Raw genomic sequence first — 13,805 nt, 5'->3', positions numbered from 1 at the left:
TTACTATATTGCCTTATAATATTAATATTTGTTGAATTACTAAAATGGTGTATTCATTATTTGAAGTGAATATTTTTAATCCAAACATGAGTGCTTAAATTCAAAACTTTAATTGCTGAAAGAAGTTAAATCTCAGCAAAGACTGGAAAATCAAAAACTAAAATATGCCGATTACATAAATACCAAAGTCAATATTGGGTGCAAGCACCTACAGAATGGCATCAATTACATCTGTGAGTCTTTTTGGATATGTACCTATTGATCTAGCATGGTCCAATTCTCTACCAATCAATTTTCTTCTCTGTAAATTGCTCAAATTCTGTAAAGTTGGTTGAGGAACACTGCTAGATAACAGTTTTCAAGTCTGTCGATTTTCTATCACATTCAGATCAAGACTTTGGCCACTCATAGCCACTCACTTTCTTCTTGTTGAGCCATTCCATTAGAACTCTAATGGATAATTATTAGTCTGATGAGCCCCCTTTATGTGCATCTTTTTTGGCACTCTGCCTTAATCAGTCTCAGAGACAGACATCTCTCACACTTGCGCCTCTCCCACCTCCTCATCTTCTCATGCCAGCCAGCCTTTCAACTCGTGATCCAACAACTTCAAAGCCTTGATGGGAGTCGCTTTCTCACTTCTTCTGGAAAAAGGCCAGCTCCCTTAACCTGCCATGACCTGTTCCCCCTTCCATAGAACTTCCTAACGTCAGTGGCTGCTTTCTCACTCATTATCTCTCTCTCTCCCTCTTCCCTAGTCTTTTTTCTGCTTTACCTTTAGTAGAACATTACTGCTATTCCTTCTTTTTTTGGGTAATCAAAAAGTGTTCATCCATTCAGTTGCAGCAAACGTCAGCAAGTGGCAAACCACGAGTTCCTAATCGACTTCCACATCTGGTCATAGATTTGCCGATGGCCTTCGGTTATTTCCGGGTCAACTCAGAGTCTGCTGAAGACTACCACACAATTCTAATTTCATCTTAATTGGGCTTTGTTGGCTCTACTGTCACCTGTTCACTGATCATACCTGGTTCTTATTCACCCCACGCATATTCTCCAATCTGTCTTCTTCTGAAACCTCGTGTATTTGAACTGATGCCATCAAAAAAAGTAGCTTCACCTTCACATTCTAATCTTTTCAGCAGCCTTCTTACTTCATTTCTGGCAAGTGGGGGATTTGGCCGACTTGACCTTACTGGTGTCATTTCTTAAACTGGGCCAGTTAATGTCAAACACTAAAGTACTGTACCATGCTTTTATTTTCATCATATTGTTGTGTTAAATAGAATTTGACCCAAATACTGACCTCACTGAGGGGCCTTACAGAGACAGGTGTGTTCTGACATTATTGCACACAGTGGCCATTCAACAAATTCTGTACTGTACTTCTGAACCTTCAAAGAAACCGCCTAACCAAATTTAGGAATGCAGAGCCGGAATCGAGAGGTACTGTATGCAATGACTCCACTGACACAGGCAGTCTGCAGCCCAAGTCAGAGGTTGTTCAGCTGAGCAAAAGAGCTGCTGATGGGAGACAAGCATCAAAAGGAAAGCAGGAATCCAGTTTACTTTGGGTCTGAGCCGTGGGTCTCAAAGGGCAGATGGAACTGTTTGGGGGAAAACATCAGGGGCTGACACCACACCCAGACGGATGCCTGTGGGGAGGAGGGGGGTGGAAAGAGAAAGGTTACCCATTGCTGTCACTTCCTAACACTGGGGGTGGAAAAGGCTGTGAAGGAGAAGCACAGACTTGACACAGAAGGGCGCAGTGGGTGTCAGTGGCCAAGAGGTCTCCTAGGGGGATAGCAGAAAGACAGGATTGGGAAAGGCAAAGACACAAAAACAAGAAAGATATTGCTGTGGCTGAAAGGCAGGGTGAGTAAGACACCTGGCATGGAAGTAGGACAGAAAGAGAAGAAAGTAAGAAAGGGTGAGAGAGGGCAGGAGAAGACCGGGTCAAGATTGTATTGAAAATTGTATGCGAGAGTTAGAAAGAAGCTGAAAGAAGTTTTGATTATGAAGATAGCTGTTTTCCATTAAGAACGGAGTAGTAAATATTGAAAAGATTCTTCTTTAAGATGGCACAAGAAAAGGTGTCTCCAGGCTCCTTCAGTGAACCACTGTCCAGTTCCTGGATCAGACTTTTTTTCTTCTTAATCTGCTTCTAGTGCACAAAGTCTAATCTGTTCTAGAAAAAAGTGAAATATTGTTACATACTTCTTCCTTGCATTCACACTTCTGAGCACTGGCATACAGTGGTTAGCAATTTAAGACAAGGCTTTTATACCTTGTCTTTCAAAGAGAAGTCCAAAACCTCATGTATGCCATTTTAGTGATGTCACTAAAATGATGTACACCCCATGGAGAGGGTAGAAAATAGTACCACATTACTTTCAGTTCTTTCCCAAAGTTTACTTTCCCTGGTGCACAAGTCTCTTGGTTTTCACAAGTGTAAAACAGGTGAAGTAGAAATGGGGTTACCAGAAGGCAGACACTAAATAAGATGTGGATTCCAAGCTTCTTATTACACAAGAATAGTGCACCCAGTGGAAATGGGCATGACAACAGCTTGATGACATCATTGAGAAGATTCATATTCTCTGTAAAGACAAGTGTCACACGACTACCTGATTTAGGGCAACCATTACAATGGCACTATGACTTCCTATGGAGTACTATGTAGAGGAAGTATCCTCTGTAAATATATATTTAATTATAAAACTTATTTCATTTTAAAATAATAATAATAATTGCTTACACTAACTGTATATAGCGCTTTTCTAGACATTCCACTCAAAGCACTTTACAGGTAATGGGGACTCCCTTCCACCATCACCAATGTGCAGCCCCACCTGGATGATGCGACGGCAGCCATAGTGCGCCAGAATGCTCACCACACATCAGCTATCAGTGGGGAGGAGAGCAAAGAATGAAGCATATTCATAGATGGGGATTATTAGGAGGCCATGATTGGTAAGGGCCAATGGGAAATTTGGCCAGGACGCCAAAGTTGGCCGGGGTTACACCCTTACCCTTTTCAAGAAACAACCTGGGATTTTTAATGACCACAGAGAGTCAGCACTTCGGTTTTTCGTCTCATCCAAAGGAAGGCACTTGTTTACAGTATAGTGTCCCCATCACTATACTGGGGCATTAGGACCCACACAGACTGCAGAGTGAGCAACCCCTGCTGGCCCTACTAACACCTCGTCCAGCAGCTACCTTAGTTTTTCCCAGGAGGTCCCCCAGTGCTGACAAGGCTCACACCTGCTTAGCTTCAGTGGGTTGCCAGTTGTGAGCGGGTGATATGGCTGCTGGCCTATAAAAGGTTGCCTGTGTTAAAAGTAATAATTTATAACTAAAAATGCAAAAGTGAAGAAAACCTTTTACAAAAGACAGGATTGTGAATTATCACACAGGCACTTTCCAGTGTTTGATCCTGGATTTTGAGGTTTGGAGCCAATAGGGGGCACTGGTATGTCAGGTATATTTTCAGCTACAATCTTAAGAAAGCAATTAGTTTTTAGAAGATAAACTAAAGGATTACAGATGTTGAGCACATGATAGTTAAACTTTAATATTGTTGTTTGTTTAAAAGTTATCTTTTTATGTAGTCTAACTGTGTATACAGTGGTGTGAAAAAGTGTTTGCCCCCTTCCTGATTTCTTATTTTTTTGCATGTTTGTCACACTGAAATGTTTCAGATCATCAAACAAATTGAAATATTAGACAAAGATAACACAAGTAAACACAAAATGCAGTTTTTAAATGAAGGTTTTTATTAAGGGAAAAAAAATCCAAACCTACATGGCCCTGTGTGAAAAAGTGATTGCCCCCTAAACCTAATAACTGGTTGGGCCACCCTTAGCAGCAACAACTGCAATCAAGCGTTTGCGATAACTGGCAATGAGTCTTTTACAGCGCTGTGGAGAAATTTTGGCCCACTCATCTTTGCAGAATTGTTGTAATTCAGCCACATTGGAGGGTTTTCGAGCCTTAACCGCATTTTTAAGGTCATGCCACAACATCTCAATCGGATTCAGGTCAGGACTTTGACTAGGCCACTCCAGTCTTCATTTTGTTTTTCTTAAGCCATTCAGAGGTAGACTTGCTGGTGTGTTTTGGATCATTGTCCTGCTGCAGAACCCAAGTGCGCTTCAGTTTGAGGTCACGAACAGATGGCCGGACATTCTCCTTCAGGATTTTTTGGTAGACAGCAGAATTCATGGTACCATTTACCACAGCAAGTCTTCCAGGTCCTGAAGCAGCAAAACAGCCCCAGACCATCACACTACCACCACCATATTTTACTGTTGGTATGATGTTCCTTTTCTGAAATGCTGTGTTACTTTTACGCCAGATGTAATGGGACACACACCTTCCAAAAAGTTCAACTTTTGTCTTGTCAGTCCACAGAGTATTTTCCCAAACGTCTTGGGGATCATCAAGATGTTTTTTGGCAAAACTGAGACGAGCCTTTATGTTCTTTTTGCTCAGCAGTGGTTTTCGTCTTGGAACTCTGCCATGCAGGCCATTTTTGCCCAGTCTCTTTCTTATGGTGGAGTCATGAACACTGACCTTAACTGAGGCAAGTGAAGCCTGCAGTTCTTTGGATGTTGTTGTGGGGTTTTCTGTGACCTCTTGGATGAGTCGTCGCTGATCTCTTGGGGTAATTTTGGTCAGCTGGCCACTCCTGGGAAGGGGGAAGGTTCACCACTGTTCCATGTTTTCGCCATTTGTGGGTAATGGCTCTCACTGTGGTTCGCTGGAGTCCCAAAGCTTTAGAAATGGCTTTATAACCTTTTCCAGACTGATAAATCTCAATTACTCTGTTTCTCATTTGTTCCTGAATATCTTTGGATCACAGCATGATGTCTAGCTTTTGAGGATCTTTTGGTCTACTTCACTTTGTCAGGCAGGTCCTATTTAAGTGATTTCTTGATTGAGAACAGGTGTGGCAGTAATCAGGCCTGGGTGTGGCTAGAGAAATTGAACTCAGCTTTCCAAAGATGTGATAAACCACAGTTGATTTATGTTTTAACAGGGGGGGGCAATCACTTTTTCACACAGGGCCATGTAGGTTTGGATTTTTTTTTTCCCTAAATAATAAAAACCTTCATTCAAAAACTGCATTTTGTGTTTACTTGTGTTATCTTTGTCTAATATTTCAATTTGTTTGATGATCTGAAACATTTCAGTGTGACAAACATGCAAAAAAATAAGAAATCAGGAAGGGGGCAAACACACCACTGTATATAAATGTTTCTGTTGTTTTATACAATTACTAATTCTAAAGATATGGATATCCAATTTTTATTTCAAGTTAAGATACTTTACCAAGAATCCATTAATACATAAGAAGCTAGAAAGGTAAGTAAATATGAAAATTTTCCCACCATGTTAGAATAAAAAATAATAATGGAAATAAATTTGATTTCTACATCTTTGCTAAATCAGTTGCTAAAAAGTTGTATGTTTCTGATCAACATCTTTCTTCATCAGTTTAGGAAGAAGCATTGCAATATAATTGCTGTTGTTCAAAACTTCTTGTTGCACTGTGATTACATTTCTCTCTAAAGAGCTAGAGAATATTTTTTTTACCCCAAATGTCCTAAAACAAATTGTAAACAAAAACTTTGAGTACAATGTAAAAACCTCCTGTTTTCTCAGTCATTAATTTGTGCCCTTCAGTTCACCCACCTCTAAAAATATTTCCATTTGTATGTTCTGTAGCAAAAGAGTCAACAAGGAAAAACAGCCAATTTCCAAAAAAAAGGCACCAGCCAAGCTCCAGTAGTGACTAGATAGGGATAATTCTGTGTAAATCCTTAAGTCTGAACAATTTTGTTCATGGTACACATTCACTATTAACACAAACTACTAAATTACAAATCTATGAATATCAGAATACTCATTCACTTGCTTGTTTTCTGGCACATCCTATCTTTTGTTTAGAAATTCACTGCACAGAAAAAGAAATTGTATGAAAATTCATGTAGCTACAGTACAATCCATGCTTTAGCCTGTTATCAGCCATGTAAAACAGCAAAAAAGATAGATGTATTATTAGATATTTTCGATGTGGGTAAAGGAAAGGAGACAACATATTAAATGGTTTTACCTCATTAATTATTTTTACTTTAAGACATATACAGTACAGGTACTGAAAGTTGTTTTTTCAAATTTGACCTAAGCATTTTGGCACTCTGCAGTAAAAGTATAAAGGTGCTTCTGCAATGTTTCACTTCACATGTCTTATTTATTTTACCTCACCATAATAAAAATGTAAATATGCATATAACAAAATAATTATAGTTGCTGTCAAACCTGGGATTAATAATATCAGGGTATTATTCAATAAGTATTTTTCCACTGTTTCAATGTTTTAAATCCAAAAAATGTGAAAGTTGATCCTGTTCTTAAAACTTTATGACCATGCATTATGAATGGAGGTAGTGTGAAGGGGAGTGAACACTGGTGGTATACAAGTCTGATATTAGAGAGGAGTCCCTTTTGTGCTTACTAGACAACAACAGTCTTATCCCCAACAAGTGCAATATGGACCATGCTTACTTATTTATTAGGTGTTATTTAACAGGAGACTGTAGAGGCAGTTCTGCAGTGAGAAAGCTGAAGAACAGTGGGATACACTGCAAGGCTGTAACCCAATCCAAGAGTTTGTGTGGGATCATGATGTATCCAAGTTAAGGTAGAGCTGTTTTAAGATATCCACACCACCAGCATTCAGTTACATCTTCTGAGAGTGGACACTTCACGAACCCAGGATGCTGTTGTATTGTTTCCTTTTCAAAATAAATGCTTGCACTTCTTTTGTAATATAATAAACAGAATTTCCATTCAACGTAGTGTCTTGGGATGATAATTAGGTTCTTTTATTGTTGTTTCTAGCAGAAACAAGCAGTGTTTATAATGCTATTCATCCAAATGTCAGTTATTCTAAATTTATTAACAAACACTGAAACTTTATTTTACAACAGAACTTGGACCAGTAGGGTTTCTTATTTTTCCCCTCATTAAAGTGATAAATTAAGGTTTTTCCTATATGTATCTTATTCTTATGTAATTATAAAAGGAGAATCCATAGTCATGTGTATGGGAGAGCTGCTAAAATATATTACCTTAAACTGGTTATTCTATACAGGCATTCTATCTGGAGGATAGTAATTTTCTCTGATTAATCACATTTTCTGCAAATCCCATCTTCAGCATAATTGTCAAAAGATAGGAATTCAAGTCAAAGTGCTAACCCAAGTTAAAAATTAAAACATTACATTTCAGCTAGAACATTTCATTTCAGTGGTAAAAATAACAGAGCTACTGTACACTATGAAATGCATTTTAAAATTGTATATCCCTGACTAATGTCACAGAGGGATTTCCAAAGTTTTGGAGCAGAGAAAAGCTTAATTGAAGACTTGTCCTGTACAACGTTATGATAATGGAGAAAAGCAGACATCATCAACTGGTTAACATGGCATTCAAGTGAGAGACTGAAATATAAACCAGAATTTACTGCATCCAGCATAACCCCTAAACTCTACATATTCTTAGCAAGAATAGAATGCCCATTAACAAATGAGTAGAGAATACAAATGTTGAAAAATAAATTAGTTATTTAGGACAAATTCTGTTTTGGTGACATTTAAAAAAAAGTTGCCATCGAGCGAGTTCATTATTTTAGTCAGTCACAATTAGAGTATATCCACTGCTCTGTGTGGTACTCAAAGCACAAGTAAATGTGGGTATCATCAGCACAGAAGGAAAATGAATGGCACCTAAGAACCAGAGTCAAAAGGTAAACAAACTCACAATACCACAGAACACACATGGCAGCATCAGATAGGGACCTAAGAAAAGTGTATTTATTGCTTACCAGTACAGGGCAAGTGAAGAGTACCTCATCAATCTGTGCCAAGATGTTCTTGAGAAACTGGTCAATGTCATACAAAATCAGACTGAAGCGTTCCCCAATGTGGTTATGTTACTTAATAGCAATAAAGTATATATGATTTGTGTTGACTTTTACTGAAATAAATAACGATTGTTATTTTATTCTGCCAGAGCACTGCATAATTATGTCTTCATCACTTCACTTCAGTGTCGTGTATATTTTGCATCTCATCAATTTAAAACTGAAAATAAATCTTTACATTTTTGTTTACTGTCAATTTGTTTCTTCACAGACTTCATGGTTTCTTCTAATACCATTTTCTGCTGCATCTTACAGATATGTGCACTGCTTTTTTTCTGTTCCAGAGTGTGCTCCAGCTCTTAATTTACATACTGTAAATACATATTTGTTTGATAAGTAACATATTTCATGCTAAACACTTGAATCAGTTTATCTTGAAATGGGTTGTCAAGATCGTGTTATTGAACATAGATGCAGAGCATACCATAGCTAATTTGAGGCCATTGTAGTGCCATGTGAAAGGGAATTAATCTAAATATTCCTTATTGCTTCATATGTGATGCTCTGGCTGCTCAGAGATCTCCCTGGAATTAATAAATCCATAAACCCACAAGGCTGTACCTTATTGAACAGGCTAATATATCAGCTATGAATGTTGTTTGTGGTCCCTATTCTTTTGATTTATGGGCAAAAAAATAGCTTCAAAGTAGATAAGGCAATCATACTGTATATCCTATAAGAAAAAAGCATTGGAAAGTCTATATATAAGTCTAAAGTGCAAAACTCAGAACTTATCAGAAGTGAATGTCTCAATTTTTATAATACAGTAATATGTACTGAAGAACTAATATTTAAAAATATTTACTGCTGATATTTTGTGGGCAAATATATTGTACTATATCTGTGGGTATAATATATTATGTTAGACATACAGTAATATAATAATACTACAAATTATGTCAGTAAATAAAAGACTGATAGGATACTTTGACAAAGTTTATTTACCCAGAAACACACACAAATCAATTGTGTTGAGAACAAGGTAGCGTCTTATTTTTTCCATCGCTCAATTGACCTCAATGACTACCACAAATATAAAAATGAATGAAACTTTAGCCTGTGCAATTTATGTCAGTTAATACTTTTAAGTAGTATCCCCCATTATAACGTATCCTGCTAATGACAATAATAACATGAAGTACAGGAAAACTCCCAATCTTACCTAAGAACAGAGCTGTGTGCCGAGTTTGTTTCAACTAAACCAATTCAGTTTCATGGAATCTTCCTCTGATGGGAAGGTGGGGTCTTCTGCCAGATATAACCTATAAGGTTCTATAGGCTTTTCATGTTAATTAAGATCACTGTCCTGGGAGCTGAGTGCTCATTAGTGAAGAAGCTAATAAAGATTAAAATACAATCTTGATCCATGTCTACATGCACTTGGCTGGCACAGTTTTGACTTTCTGATTGTAGAAAAGTCTTGTAGAGCAGTTGTCAAATGAAGCTACTCAAAAATGGAACCATACTTCCATTCGCTCAACAAAAATGTTTTCACAGTTCAAAGATTGCCTCTTTAAATTTCTCCACATAAGGAAGACATTGGAATTCAAGTTCAGTATTCACTTAGTAATCCATCTATAGTGCCTTACATCACAGTTTTAGATTATTTTTTTAGAGCACTATCACAGATATCTTAATAGTATCACCAGTAAAAAACACGGGAAGAAAGAAGTTAAAATATGTACAGTATTATATTATCCATTACAGGATGGAATATTATATTACTCTCTGTATTACAATTCAGAGAGCATTGTGATTCAGCAAGATGTAATGTATATTCATACCCTTAATTCATAATAAACCACACTTGTCTGCATAATTAGTTTAAATGACTTAACTAGTATTTTTTCAAATGAGCCTTTTCAGATCATGGATTGAAAGAATTGTTTTAGGTTTGTTGTATGTATCACAAAACCAATTGGTAGAATAGGAGGATCCTTATGCATAACCATGCATATAACAGAACGCAGAGTAGCACAGGGACAATCCAAAAGACATAATCCAGGGGCTTTGTCAAATAGGGAGGCAAAGAGTCTGGTAATGAGGGAAATCCAAAAAGACAACCCAAAAACAAAATCCAAAAGGCAGGAGCAAAATTAGGAACCAGGAGATCAGTCAAAAGGTTTAGAAACACACAAAAGAGTTCTACTGGAGGCTTTTCAATAGTGAACAAGGGTTGGTGTGTGAGGGAACTTTAAATACTGAAAGGAAAGGGATGTGGTTGGATAACTGGTTCGGGAGTGAGAATTTGTGGAATCTGGTGCACATGGGAATGTGATGGGTTCAATTAGGAATGAGATGTGAAACAGTGGTTCTGGGAATGCAACACCGTTTGCGAGGGAGAGTGTGGGGCGTGACAGGAATGGAACAGCATTTGTGAGGGAGAGTGTGGGATGTGACAGTATGAATGTACTTTGTTGAAAATCAAGTCTTTTTATTATCAACATTTCTTGTATCTTCAGCACAAAACCTAATACAGCACAATTATCAACTATATTTAATCTTCCATATGTGCAAAACATAATTGCCTGGTTAATTAGGAAGGACAAAGACTCGTTAGGTCTGGAGAGTGGGAAAGTAACTAACATATTTTAACTTTTCTAATGTGAGACATTTTATCCTGTTTCTAGAACAGCTTTTAAGATTATTCAAGACAGAGATTATTGTCTCAGATTATGGTTTTCAGTAATAAACACCTGTATTCAGGAGTTTCAAGCAGCACAAAACAGAACTTAGTGTCTTTATTGTGGCAAATGGGAAAAGTATTATCGGCACTCAAAGAAGACATCCCTCACTGTTCTGTCTTCCAGAGACGTCCTCAGTCCTGATGGGAAGGTCTGGTATCTGCGTGTTTCCAGTGGCAGAGGTGCAGAGGGGATCTTATTCTTCTTCACAGAGGGCAGGTCTCTAATACAGACAACACTGTTATCTCCTACTGGTACCATAATGTCTCTTCTCATCTGTAAGAAACTTATTTCCACAACCACCCCCCAAAAATCTCCATATTTCTATGCATATGTCCATCTTTGAAAAATATCTCTTCATATAGTAAATATGTTTCCCAGGTTTAATTTGAAACACCTTCATTACTGGCTTTCAAAACTCAACAAAAATTAAATGCAGCTGCATTCACTTCTGTAAAGACCAGAAAGAAATGGCTAATATCTATAGCATGGTTTCTGTAAGACCAAAGCTATTTTGATAGTTTTCAATATTTTTAAAATAATCTGTAGTAATTGGAACACATTTCTATTGTCTAAGTTTACATTTGTGCACCATTGATCAAGTTCACCTTAATGAAATACTGTATGCAATCTTTCAGACTTTTCAGAACACCCTCACCTTCACTGAAGTGTCATAGTATTATTCTATTTCATAGAATTATCTTACTACTTGTCCTGATACTTCATTATGCTGCAGAGAACACATTAGTAGGAAACAGTCTCTCTAGGACTATTAAAGAGACATGCTGTTAGTTCCTATCAATAGCTCCTCAAAATCTCTCATAAATGTCTGCATTTTATTATCAAGACAGGATGGATAGGATACTGTACAAACCTCACTATTTCAACATAATAGTATATCAGAAACGCTCAAATGTATAGCACAATGCCATTGACATAAGTATTAAGAGTAAAATACATTTAAGTGTAGTACTGTATACTGTATACTGTATATGAGTTAACAGTAAAAATCAAATGACATGGCAGACATTGCTGAAATACCTACACATTAAATAAAGAAAATTACATGTAAACCATCAGTTTGAGCATTAATTATTCAGAAGTAACTCTATAAGTACTGTAAACTAATTTTACAGCCATTTATTTTTTATGTTTTTCCTTAAAACCATACAGACAGGAGTGTACTTTTCCCTTTCAGTCACAATGATTCGGACAGCATTCAGACCTAAACTGAATGTGACAACAGAACCAAGTGTTTGACACTCAGAGAAGCCAGTTGATGAGCTGGGCAGTCAATTACTCATTATTTTAAACAAAGCCCCTGACAGAGCAAGGGTGAGAAAAGTTACTAAAGGATACAACATTATATGATCATCTATCCGTGATCCCCGTTCAGCCCAAGGATTGACTGGGAATGAAGCCTTGAGAAAAATAAATGTTTCCCATTATGGAGAACTGAACACAACTATCAAACATGGAATATATGGTAGCTATTCACATACTGTAAATGTGGCTGACATGGAAAGAGGAAAAGAACTCAAAGAGAAGATTAATTGCTAAGTTCAAGATTCATTGTTTTAAAACTAATACCGAGCTTGCTCCTGATTTAGATTTAATCAAATGCCATGTATCAGAACACCTTTAAGAAGCAAAAACTATCATAAACTAGTAAATAAAAGTAGGTACAAAAACTACAGATAATAGTAATATTGAAAAACTAAAGATTCATTTCTGGGAGGAGACAGTATTTGAGAAAAAAACAAACAGGATTGTTTCAAGGACTTAACTTTACAGTAAGAAAAAAGTGGTTTAAAGTTTTTTATACTACAAATATTGTTTGTGTTTTTAATGACTTTCTTCATGATTATAGCAGAAAGCACAGAAATTGGCTTGTGAATAAAGATTTGTTTTTCAATAAGACATGACCCTAAACATGACTTAATTTGCTCAAAGTTTTGAAACTGAAATATTTGCCTGATCTTAATCCCTTTGATGTTTTATGGGATGTTTATGGAAAAAGAACAGCCCAGCACATATACACTACATAGACAATAGAAGAGAACCAGAACTAATAGTGAATACTCTATTCTATTGGATTCTATTCTAAAGTATGTTTTTAAATAGATTTGTCAAGCAAACAAAATAAAGCATACAATATTGTCTGTGGACTTTAGAATGTAAGTGGTTTTGGTCTTAAGAGAGAAGCTTATGTTTTGGAGACAGTAAGCAACTTAGATGTCTCGTTGTATTCATAGATAGGGAAAGTTGATAAGTTTAGTTAGAGCTTGAAATACAGAGTTAGGCCTTGTGTAACCAAAGCCTGAATTCTTTTTACATCTGATGTGAAATGTTAGAATGTGCAAAGATCTGTGAGGTACGCTACCGGAAACCATATACTGTAGGGATCTATCACATATTAAAACACCTCACTAGCCAGCAGAGTACAACAGTCCCTTGGAAGCCTAAGCTTCCTAGTTTTTAATGCAGTTTAGCCAAGTCTTCATCTTGTCTAAATCTTACTGTACCTCTCATATTTCTTAATTTTACATTCATTTGTGTTTGGCATTATTGTACTGAAAACACTTCAGTGCAATGAAAAGAAGAACCTTTGGTGGTTATGGGGAATTTATACATTAACTTACTGATCTGTGATTATTTAGTTCTTCAGAAGTATAGGAGAATAAAGTAAACTTCTCAGAACCTAGGTCCCTGACCATTTAAAAATGCCAATATTACTCATATGAATCTAAATCTTCTTGAAGTTGGTTGGTAATTGACATTCCTTTGGGATTTTCAACTGCCTGTGCCAACAAAGAAGAAATTGATTTTGGTTTCAATCAGATAACAAATTGGCAATATTTCTGCTTGGCTACATTCTAAGAAGAAATGTGTTCAGTCAGAACTAAGCTGGATGGTGTGAGATATTATTGTAGGTAGAAGTATTATGTTCTCAGAAGGAGAATGAAAGAGGGTAAGAAATGCCAATATAAAACACAGACTGTATATTTTCATGTTAAAACAGATCAAATACTAGAAACAAAAATTCAAATGAAAATGATTCCTTTTTTCTCTGGGTATTATTGGAAATTATTGGAAGGTTACTTACTGCAAAAATAACCGTTACTCTT

Source organism: Lepisosteus platostomus, chromosome 3, assembly GCF_059453375.1.
Source record: "Lepisosteus platostomus isolate fLepPlt1 chromosome 3, fLepPlt1.hap1, whole genome shotgun sequence".
In the NCBI taxonomy this organism is placed as follows: domain Eukaryota; kingdom Metazoa; phylum Chordata; class Actinopteri; order Semionotiformes; family Lepisosteidae; genus Lepisosteus; species Lepisosteus platostomus.
The sequence above is the reverse complement of the archived record's forward strand: the minus strand, read 5'-3'. Positions refer to the sequence as shown.